Source organism: Helianthus annuus, chromosome 14, assembly GCF_002127325.2.
Source record: "Helianthus annuus cultivar XRQ/B chromosome 14, HanXRQr2.0-SUNRISE, whole genome shotgun sequence".
NCBI classification, from domain to species: Eukaryota; Viridiplantae; Streptophyta; class Magnoliopsida; order Asterales; family Asteraceae; genus Helianthus; species Helianthus annuus.
Window position 1 is genome coordinate 91,227,739 of NC_035446.2, and position 12,890 is coordinate 91,240,628.

Here is a 12,890-nt window from a genome sequence, read left to right on the forward strand (position 1 = left end):
TCTGCCTATCTTGGGCAGCCTTTAATCGTGTACGTATTTGTTGGATCTTATCGGTGGTTTCAAGAATAATCTTAGTTTTGGTTAACTGATCATCTCCTACCTCTATCCAACGGATGGGAATTCTACATTTCCTTCCATATAAGGCTTCGAATGGTGCAGTTTAATGCTAGAGTGGTAGTTGTTGTTCTATGAAAATTCGATCAAAGGCAAATGATCATTCCAGCTACCTCCAAAATCAATCATGCAAGCGTGCAACATATCTTCTAAAGTCTGAGTTGTTCATTCGCTCTGGCCATCAATCTGAGGATGATAAGTCGTGCTTAGACTGATTCTGGTTCCAAGTTCCTTCTGGAAACTTGTCCAGAACCTGAATGTGAATCGGCCATCTCTATATGAGATAATGGATAAAGGCATTCCGTAGTTACTTACGATTTCATCCATATATATCTTAGCCAACTTTTCTATTGGATAGTTCTCGCTTATGGGTAGAAAATGTGCTGACTTGGTTACTCTGTTAACCACGACCCATATTGCATTATACCCCTTTCGGGTTCTTGGGAGTTTCGTGACAAAATCCATTGTCACTCTATCCCATTTCCATACTGGCAACTCCAGTTGTTGTAGTTGACCTGCAGGTTTTTGATGTTCAATCTTAACCTGTAAACATGCCAGGCATTTCTCAACATACTGGGCTCTGGATCTTTTCATACTAGGCCACCAGTACTGATCTTGAATGTTCTTGTACATTTTGTCTGCCCTAGGGTGCATTGTATATTTGGATTTGTGGGCTTCATCCAATACTTTGCTTTGAATATTTCCAAATTTTGGAATCCGAATTCTCTGACCAAATCGTAGGATTTCATCTGCCCCTTTGGGCAGTAATTTTTGCTTACCTAACATCCTTTCAGTCTTAATATTTTTGTCACAGCCCCCGACCCGTTTTACCCGGTCCGAAAGCCGCTAGACAGAAAATCGTGGTACCGGTGTTTATTAATTTGCAGCGGAAATCTCATCAGAACCGATTGTCAGGAAAATAATATCAGAGTTTTAAAAACGCCGAATTATTTTATTTCATAACTGCGGGGTAAACTCCTTATTTACAGAAAAGGAATTTTACTGGGGAAATCCTTTGATTACAAAAAAAAAACATGTTTTATTTCTAATTTACTAAGCAATTTTATTTAAGTTGGAGTGCTACGCGGCACTTTTCCTTTCTTCACAGTAAATCACGTGAAACATGTTTTTTTAAATATTTGATCAGAGAAAAATATTGGCGAGTGCATTCAATTTATACAAAAGACACATTGTTATAACATACAGTATTAAGAGTTTTCACATTTGTTTATATCTTATAATTATCTGACCAAGTTGTCACTCGGCAAGACCTGTGACTATGGTCATATCACTATTTAGGTCCATTCACCCAAAAGTGACGCTTGTCAATAATTGTATACAAAACCCCACGTACTGGCAGTAATTTAAGATTACAAAAACTTAATCATTGTAAGTATAACTGGAAAACATTTAGGGTTTTGCAAAACAATTTGATAAAAACAGAATGACTCACATTGCAGATTTAGACTGTCAAAGCTTGCTCACTGGTTAAGCTGATAAACCTAATTAAATATACAATGCAAACGAAATTGGGTTAGTAACTTAATACAACATTTACGAAAATCACGAGATCGAAACCCTCTTGACGAATGACAAAGTATAGCCGAAAATCGGCAGCACTTAAACATCCATCAGATCGGTTTTAATCGATCGGATATAGTACCATAGCAGTGATCGAGCTATTACCCTGGTTTCGCTACAGAGTTTCGAGGTTTCGATTGGAAATTTGAAAGAAACAGAGCAAGTATCAACGTACAAAATGAATATTATCGTCAAAATAAGCAAACTATTCATGTGACAACCCCTGGAATTTATAGCTAGATTTTGGTCCCTCCCGCGCGTCGCGCCGGCTCCCTCTGCACCTGGCGCGTGGCGCGACAGCCACCCGTCTAAGCTAGGGTAGTCTGGTGTTGATTATAGTCTTGAAAGTTTTCAAACTTCAAAAAATACGTGTTCTAAACCAGTTTCACAAAGTACAGATCATTTAGGGGATCCCCCCCCCCTTGAGTTTTAGGGGGGCCCTGTTGCTAGTTTTGTCCATTTTTCAAATTTCCAGTCGCACCGTACTACTTGGGGGTTCCAATTAGGGTTCCTTAGTGTGCATTTTAGGAATGGGTAACCGGAATTTGTGAGGTTGTTATATTCTCCCCACCTTGTTTAAAATCTCGTCCTCGAGATTTACTTGAATAGGTAAGGATATTTTCTTTTCATTTCAGATTCTAGTTCCCACGTATATTAAAGTCCCCTCTTTGAATCCCATTTTATTTTGACCAGAATTAATCTTTTGTGTTTGAGATTCTTGACCTTTCTGTCTTCTATTTGTAGAGGTTTTTAACAAACATTAACTTTTCATTTACCTCTATGTTCTGAAGAGGTACTACCAGTGATTCATCAGATAAACATTTCTTAAGATTACATACATGAAATACATCATGTACCCCGGCTAATTCCTCTGGTAGTTGCAACTGATAAGCAACTGGTCCTATCCGTTGGATAACTTTAAAAGGTCCGACATATCTTGGGCTTAACTTTCCTTTCTTACCGAATCGAACTACTCCTTTCCAAGGAGAAACTTTTAATAGCACATTATCTCCGACTTGAAATTCTAATGGCTTACGTCTATGGCCGGCATAACTCTTTTGGCAATCTCGAGCCATTTTTAACCTTTGTTTGATTTGAGTTGTCTTATCGGTGGTTTCCTACACAATCTCGGGACCTGACAACTGACTTTCTCCTATTTCTGCCCAACATACTGGAGTTTGGCACTTTCGTTCATAAAGTGCTTCAAATGGAGCAGCATCAATGCTTGTATGATAACTATTGTTATAGGAGAATTCTATTAATGGTAAATGGTCATCCCAATTTCCACCGAAATCTATAACACATGCTCTCAACATGTCTTCTAAGGTTTGGATTGTCCTTTCACTTTGTCCATCTGTCTGGGGATGGTATGTTGTACTTAAATTGAATCGTATCCCCAATGCTTGTTGGAAACTTTTCCAAAAATGTGAAGTGAAATGACTATCTCTATCAGACACAATGGAGAGTGGAACTCCATGTAATGATACTACCTTATCCACATATAATTTAGCTAGTCGATCCATGCTAAAGGTTTACTTCATGGGTAGGAAATGAGCTCATTTTGTCAATCGATCTACAATCACCCAGATTGCATCGTTACCTTTTCTGGTTTTGGGTAACTTAGTAGCAAAATCCATTGTTATTAACTCCCATTTCCATACAGGCCTTTCTAACTGTTGAAGTAACCCTGAAGGTTTCAAGTGTTCTTCTTTAACTTGTAAACAAGTTAAATACTTAGAAACGTAAATAGCTATATCCTTTTTCATTCCTATCCACCAAAAATTATTCCTCAAGTATTGATACATCTTGTTGTTACCAGGATGCATCGTATACCTAGATCTATGGGTTTCCTCTAATATTTTATCTCGTAGATTTCCCTGTCTAGGTACCCAAATTCTTTTCTTATGGAATCTCCAAATTCCATCAGTTCCTTGTTCTAATTCATTTATCCTTCCTTTCATTCCTTCAGTATCATCCTTGATTGCTGTTTCTTGAATAGTTGTTCCATTAAATCTAACTGCAGATTTAACCTAAGAGCACGAACTCGTCTTTGCTTCTTTTGATACTTTCGACTCAAGGCATCTGCTACTACATTTGCTTTTCCCTCGTGATATTGAAGATCACAGTCGTAATCACGTAAGACGGTAAACTTACTACCATACAAATAATGGCTCCAAATCCTATAGGCAAAAATTATCGCTCCTAATTCTAGGTCATGAGTTGTGTAATTTTCCTCATGTTTTTTCAATTGCCTTGATGCGTAAGCGATCACTTTCTTATGTTGCATTAACACGCATCCTAATCCTAACTTAGAAGCATCACAATATACTACAAAATCTTCTGTTCCTTTTGGTAAAGCAAGAATTGGTGCATTTGTTAATCTTTGCTTTAAAATTTTGAAAGCTTCTTCCTACTTAGGTCCCCATTCAAGCTTAACGGTTTTACATGTTAACTTAGTTAATTGGACAGCTATCTTAGAGAAGTCTTGGATAAAACGTCTATAGTATCCAGCTAATCCTAGAAAACTTCTGACTTCTGTAGCTGTTTTAGGGACTTTCCAGTTTGTGATAGCTTCTATCTTTGAAGGGTCGACGTGAATTCCTTCATGATTGACCATGTGACCTAGAAATTGCACTTCTTGTAACCAAAATTCACACTTAGAAAATTTAGCATAAAGCTTTTCTTGTATTAACAGGGTTAAGAGTGCATGCAAGTGTTCATAGTGTTCATCCTTGATTTTGGAATAAATAAGTATATCATCAATAAAGACAATTACAAATTTATCCAAATACGGTTTACATATCCGATTCATCATGTCCATAAATGCTGCAGGAGCATTCGTTAATCCAAATGGCATGACTGTAAACTCGTAGTGACCATACCTAGTTCTGAAAGCAGTCTTAGGAATGTCCTCTTCCTGTACTTTCAGTTGATGGTATCCAGAGCGCAAATCAATCTTAAAGAAATACCTAGCTCCCTGAAGTTGATCAAAAAGATCATCAATTCTAGGTAATAGGTATCGATTCTTAGTGGTAACCTTATTCAATTCTCTATAATCGATACACATTCGCATTGACCCGTCTTTCTTTTTCACGAACAACACAGGTGCTCCCCAAGGGGATGAACTGGGTTGTATGAATCCTTTTCCTAACAATTCATCTAATTGCTTTTTCAGTTCTAACATCTCTGTTGGTGCTAAACGACAGGGTGCTTTAGCTATTGGAGCAGTTCCTGGTACTAGATGAATTCTAAATTCTACTTCCCTATCTGGTGGTAATCTAGGTAGATCTCTGGTGGTAATCCAGGTAGATCTTCTGGGAATACATCTAGGTAATCTGACACTACTTGTAGGATCAGGATTCGATCTAAACGAGTCGATCAGAAGAGTTCTAGACCAAATCAGAGGCGGAATTCATTGATTTGATCTTCATTGTAGCTTAGAAGTAGATTAAATGTCGTTTGTATTGATTGACAACGTTACACGAGCTGGCGACACTTCGGCAGAGCTTCGCTACCGGAATCCAAAAGTTACAAATGAAGACCTAAGACCATATATTTATAGGAATGCCAGACCCCACGAACTTTCATGCTTTCTGGCATTTCGTGCTTTCTGGCAGTTTGTGCTTTCTGGCAGTTCATGCTTTCTGGCATTTCATGCTTTCTGGCATTTCATGCTTTCTGGTCTATCTATTCTATTACATGACTTGATACAAGACGAAGTCAACAGACATATGCACTAACAAACTCCCCCTTGGATGATGACGAGTCTTCAATGTATTGAGTCTTCAGTCTTGATCGGTCTTCTCACTCTTTCCAAAGTATCTTTCTCTGTAAGCATCTTTATCAATCTCTCTCGTCTTCAGACTCCCCCTTTCGATAAGCTGGGATCGCAGTCTGGTATTCACTATCTGCAAGCTTTGAATCGGAAACCTGGCTTTAATCTGCATACGCTTATGCGGAAAATCCTCAGGAGTCAAAATCTAGCTCTTTCAAAGCTTTTTACCTGCACATCCTCTACCCAAAACATAAGTTTTTTTTTATTTTAAAAACACTCATAATCTCTGCTTAACCACTTGTATTCATAACAATCAAATTTGGTTTCAAATTAATGAACCATTTAATCATTTCAAATTCATTTATCATTTCAAACAAACTCTCCCAACCCTGTTGTCGTTCATCATGTTCAACACTTGAAATTTTGAAAATCAGCTTTCCAACATCAGTTGTCGAAAATAAGATGAAATTAAATCTTTTTGATTTTTCGAAATTTTATGCTAAAACACATTCTTTTTGTTTTTTTTTTTTTAAGATTTTCAGGAAATAAACTATTTACAGACATATTTTTTGTGAGTTTGTGTAAGAGGATCATATCAGTTTTTTGAGACAAATCACTAATACCGTTGAGCTTTAAACACTTTAAGTTCTAAACGATTCACTTAGATTGTCAGTATACTGATCCATTTAAATTTTCACACAAAGTTCAATTGTTTCGAGATACGAGAATTAGTGTTTTAAGCACTTAACTTATTCGCGTGTCCCACATCAGAATATACTTCCGTACCCAGACTTCTATATTCAGTCTTACAGGTGAATGTACACTAATGATATCTGTAAACGGGTAATGCGAGGCCATGAGAGCTCAGGTTAGAATTTCCGTTCAGACAAAGAGATGATGGCTCGACTTTAGGTGTGTCCCGTTTGGGGATCTTTTCTTCAACAGCACATGATTAGCATTTTTCAATGTTTCATCATTTTTTATGCTGAGGGTGGGCTTTATGATTAAAGCTGTGCAGAGTATTATACGAGGACTAGGCTATCGCTTCCGCAAAATCAGAAGTCCTGGTATAATACCCCAGATATCATCACGCACAAAGACCTAGTATGTCAGAAATAGGCAATCTCTCAAACAAGATTTCGGAGGTTACCCATATATCCGAAAGATGTTCCCCACGAGATAAGTAAGTATTTATATTTAGATTTATATCTCGAAAACAATCTACTAAGTGTGTAAAAATCTACTGGCATATCATTAGTGAGACCGTTTATCACATTTGACTTTCCATTTCTTTAGCGTGTTGTGATAGTCCACTGATGTACTATCATTTCCTCTTTTTCACAACAAAACTCATTTTTGATTTTTCGATGTTTTTGGCTTTTTAGATTTTATCATATTTTTGGATTTTTCAAATTTTCAAAATTTCTAAATTTTTTACTCCCCCTAAAATCAAAAATATGTTTCAATTTTTGATTTTCAAGGAAAATTTGAAAATGAAAGCAATAAACTGTATAAATAGAATGACAAACTGATGTGAATTGCTTCAATTCTCCATTCTTTTGGCTTAAACAATAAGAACTCCCCCTGACAACAAACTATTTTCCCATTATGATCTCAAAACACTTAAGTTTCTTTTAATCAAAATGGTTTTCCGGAAAATTAGTTTTGTTGATTTCACACATCATGGGGTTTCATCACATTGTTTTTTTAACCACTTGTAAAAATTTAACACTTGTAAGTTTTTTCACAAAACATTTTTCAAGAATGATGCCGATTCATGCTCCACGATTACCAACTTGGGAGCTCCGACAAGTCAGGATTTTAAGCAAAGAATGCAGGCACCCAAGCCTGACCAGCCTTGGGTGTAACCGGTTCAATTTCACTTGGTCTTTGTGTCACACCCCAACCAATGGCGGAAACATCGGGATGAGGCGAAGTGTGAAGATTGCTCGAGACATCATAACGCTAATAATTGTGACAAGTATTTAAATAATCATTTCATTCCATTTCTAAAGGATCAATTACAAGGCTTTTGAAACAAATACAACAACATGAATAATAAAATAATACAATATGAATACAATTCTTTTTAAGTGTGTATCTAAGCATCCTACTAAATTCCATGCATCGTCGACATCCACCTGTAACATGTTAAAATAAAGTCAATGCAAAAGCAAAGGCGAGTATACAAGTTTGATACGCACATAGTAAAAGATAAGTGTTAAACCATTCCTCATAGCAAGCATGTGATTCAAGATAAACATTTAAATATGGTATGTGTCTAACATATCAAACCAAGGAAACGCAATATGCTCATGACATTACCGAAGATAAAGAGGCGGGTCGTTAATCCTATAGCGCTACATATGTCACGGTTTGGCTCGTACGAAGTTAATGATAAATTCGACACATAAGATAAATCCAAGTTTAAAGCATCAAGCCATCACGTATACAAGCATGTTATAGGAATGTTCATGTGTTTAAGCAAAATGTTCATGTGTAAGTTTGTTGATAGATAAACATGTTACACCCCAAAAGTGGTAAAAGTAAAAAGGGGAATACGAGTATACTCACATCGGATGCGTTGCGGTTCATCGAAAAAGATAACGCACGAAAAGAAATTGGGAACTTGGAACAATGAGGGTTATCCTAAAACAAGAATTTGGAATGCACTGAATAAAATGGAAAAATAATAATAAAAAAAAGTAATAATAAAGTTATTCATATTCGATATTTATGCGTAGGGTGCGACTTGCATCATCACAGTTTTCTAGATTCGATGGATCCAGTTAAGGTCAAGGACCGTCACCACTAGGAAAGTTAAAAGTTGTCTCGACGAGACGCCGTTGTTTTAATAAAATGATGTTTATTTATAATTCATTGTATTAATATATATACTTTAACTAATAAAAGGTTAGTTTCCTTTATAAAACTTGATTTTTATAAGACAAATCTGGTTTTTTTTTATTCAAGCCGAACAAAATGTACCCTTAACCTTTCTGTCTAAAATAATAGCTCGATTATAACCGGTTAATGATAGAGTAAAAAGAATTCTAAGAGAAAACAAAACAATTTATTTTAAATAAAAATGTTATTATGTGCACAGTTGATAAATCATGGATGTTCCTAGTATAACACACAATAATAAAGCAAAAGGGTCAGTGTGTTCGTTGTCCAAAAATAAACCATATGACACAAGGATCACATTCATAACAATCCACCCATATACATGGTTCGAACAAAACTACATCCACTGTTATACTTCCACACTAATCGTTCCATATATAAAAGGAATAAGAAATAAGGACATAATTTGATTTCAAGAGATGAAATATACCGAAATGTTTGGGAAAGAGTTCCCGTTGCGAACTGAGCCCACTGGTGCGACTCGAGCCGAAACTACCCACGACAATAACCGAACATCTAATCTGACCCGAACAGAACTGAACCTAGTCGCACCAGTGTTGAACCGAGACATGAGTCGAGACTCGAAACTGAACCGACATCCAAATCGTTGCTGACCCGGAACCCAATATCCGACCCGAACCAAGCTTGAAACACAACAGGATCAACATACGAACTGAACAAACAAAACCCAAATCGAGACTCAGGCCGAACAGGAACTGAAAATAAACAAGGTCCGACTTGAGTCGAAACCCACACTGAACCGAACCACCGCCGCTCACGGCGGCGTTGCCATCGCCATCGTAGATGTTATGTCGTTGTCGTTGTTTTGTCGCCGAGAAGCTGGCGCCGCAGCCACCCGGAGTGGTGTCGGCCACCTGCTGAAGAGAGAGAGGGAGATAAGTGAGAGGTGGAGGGTGTCTGTGTGTAGTCGGAGGAGGAGGGGGCGCTGGAGAGTCGCCGGATAAACGATCGGCAGTGGTCTTCATTGGAGTAGGAGCGAGAGAGAGGTGAGGGAGATAGGGGATGTTTGTTCAGGGTTTGTGGTGTGGCTGTTGATGTGAACGAGAGGGAAGGGAGTGGTGGCTGCGTGAACAAGAGTTAGGGTTAGATTCCTTTATTATACTTTCGTTTATTTACACTAATAGACCCTAAACTTTACCTACTAACTTTATGTTATGATACAAAAGAACTAACTTTATAAGACACACTAACTAGGTTAGGTTACTAACTTTATAATTTAACCAGACTAATTTAGTTTGTTATAAAAATAACTTTCAAATAGTAAAATAAAAAATTTAATTAAGTTAACAATAAATAAACAACCCAAATTATATCCAATTAAATTAAGGATAAAGATGTTTCGATGATACAACGGATTGTAATTTTTGAAAGGGACAAGCTTCTAAAAAAATAGATTTTCTAGGCTCGATTTCTAAGTTAGGAAAGTTATAGAAACGCGGAGCGTTACACTTTGAACATTCCTTTTTTATTCATAAAATTCTTTTACCCCTTTGGCCCTACCATCGACCATTTTTCCAAAGATATGTTTCACTTTGCCATTGAAAGCCTTTTCAACATCGAATTCTTTCTTTTCAGAATAGAATTGATTCGAAATTTCCACTTTTCCAACTTTTTGTTTTAAATTCGCAGCCTGCAATGGTGGAAAGTTGACATCATCCTTTAGCGGTACTGACTTTTCTCTTTTTGGTTCAACTGGTGGCTCCTTTGACTTTGACGAATCAGATTCATCGCCAGTTTTAACATCTGGTTTCTTAACAACCCATGTTTGGTTTTTAAGATTCGCTCTTCTTTTGTAAAACCTTTTTCACCAACTTCAAATGTAGAGTTTTTAAACACTTTGAATTTGTCCGTTGATGGTTCATTATCATCAACACTTTTTTCTTTAAGTTTAGAAAGAACTTCCTGTTTTATGTTGGTTGCCATTGGACAGTTCTAGGCGATGTGACCCACTTTTTTGCAGCTATAACAAGTTCTTGTTTCCTTTTTGGTTCCAAACACAGTCTTCTCAAACTTTTGTGTTTCAGCAAGAAACTCCTTGTTAGACTGTTTCCAGAAAGCTTTTTCCTTTTCTTCCTCTGAAGAAGCACCTGAAACAAATACAGTTTTTGATTTAAAATCTTTAATATTTTGATTATTTTCAACATCAAAACCCAACCCCTTCTTTTTGAAATTACTGTTATGGTTTGGTTTCTTTCGATAACCAGAACCAGAACTGTAACCTTTTTTCTTGTTTAAACGTTGTTGGACTCTAGAAGTATATTTAGGTTTTGAAAATCCTATTTTATCTTTTATTTCTGAAAACTTTATTTTTATCAATTTAAAAATTGTTCTAATATTTTCAATTTTCACATTTTTAATTGGAATTTCCTCATCAGAAAATAATTTGTCTGAATCATTCAAAGTATATGCCACTTTGATTGGTTCATCTTTCAAATTAATTTTTGATAACAGAAATTCTTTATTGTAAACCCTTTTGACCGAATATTTCGAACTGTCCACTGATGAACTTGAACTCTCAGATCAGACTTTGACTCTGACTCCTCATCCTTATCCAACACCTGATCGACCACTTTCTATATTAACTCAGACTCATGATCAGTGTCAGACGATGTGAATGTGACATCAATGTTTTTTGGTAACTCATCAGTTGTTTCAAACTTTAACTTCATATTGACTGCCTTTATGACTTGTTCAGAATTTGGTTTTCTGGGAGAATAACCTTCCCAGATCGGAGGCGGACACTTGTTATAATTTGCACTTTGTTTCTTACCAGTATCCGTATTTTCCGACTTCTTATCTTGAAAAGCTTCAAAACCTGCTACTTTCGGATAGATTCTATCAATCAAGTAATCAGAACTTGAATAACTCATTAGCAATCGTCTAATTCTTTCATTCTCAATCTTTTCAGTCTCTAATTCTTGCTTCAACTTTGCACACTCATCTATATAGAGATTAATGGCTTTCTGCTTAGACATCATCACTGCATTCATCATTGTCAAAGCATCTTCCCTTTCTAAGTTTGTCTTTTCCAACTGGTTGACTGTTCTGTTCAACACATCATAAGATTCTTTCACGTACTTAACATCGAACAACAATTTTTCTTTCATCTTGTCTAGCTCACTAATCTTCTTATCTTTTTCTTCACAATGTTTGCATGGTTCCAAACATTTCAGATAAGGTTTTGTGACCTCTACAATCTTTTCAATCTCAACAATCTTCTCAGCAACTTTAACCTCTTTACTCTGTTCATACTTCTCTTCCACCTGAACAACATTCTCACATATTACCTCTTTCTTTTCTTTTGCTGCTCGTTTCTCCTTTAGCTTCTCCAATTTATCTGCAAAATAAAATTTGAAACTTTCAGGAGATAAATGATTTCTCCCAATGTTTATTTGTTTAATTTCTTCATCATCATCACTGCTATCAATTGGTGATTGAACAAAGACTTGTGTCTTTTCTGAACTATCTTCTGAAGAGACAGACTCTCCATCTTGACTTTCAAGTTTTTCAATGAATTGAGCAATTGACAATCTATAATACTCTCCGGTATTCTCCAAAATCATAAGAAATGTACCCCATTCATTTCGAGGTAAAGAATCAGCTACTTTTTCAACCCATTCCTCTTGATCTTTATTCATATTCAACAGAGTCATTGAACGCACTAAATGACAATATCAATCAATAAGAGTCTTTGTAGTTTCACCCGGCAAACTTGAAAACAATACAAATTCTTTCTTTAATTCATTTTCCATTTTTTGATGTAAAAGATATACCAAAACACAATATCTTTGTTAAATGACTTAGTTCAAAAATTGTTTTTAGCTCAAAGTCCACCAAATTTCAACTTCCACGAGGCTCACTACAACTAGAAGCCCAAAATTTAACAATCTAAGTTCAAATGAAACACCAGCTCAATCTCTAAAATTTTTGGCCCTAATGTTTTGATCCAAGCCCACTTAATCACTCTATACCAATCAGCTCCAAAATTATATTAACTTTCGGTCCAAAAAGAAATTGTATCCGATCCAATACACAGTCCGCTGAAAAACTTTTATAACCCAACACCAACACTTTAAACTGACACTAAAAAGTCTGCTTGTCCTTCGTTTATCAGTAATCAACCACACACAATTTAACCCACCATTATCAGTCTGCAATTCTTCTTCTTCTTCGATTATATACTCGACAACAAGATTCAGCAATTTTTTCTCCGTCTTCGATTCAACTCAAACGATCTGAAACAATTCACCTCGTGTGGTCTGGTTCAAAGTCAAACAATCTGATATACAACTCGTACGACCTGGATTTGGTTTAGTTCAATGGGAGTTGCTATTCGATTGATGGCACTACACGAAAAAAGTTATATGCTGTTCGATCGAGTTGTCAATTGACCTTTTGACCTCACTAATGAACTTTGATATTCAAAATGAACTCACATGCAAACAACTATTATATGGCCGACAACAACAAATTGACATAACATCTGCTCTGA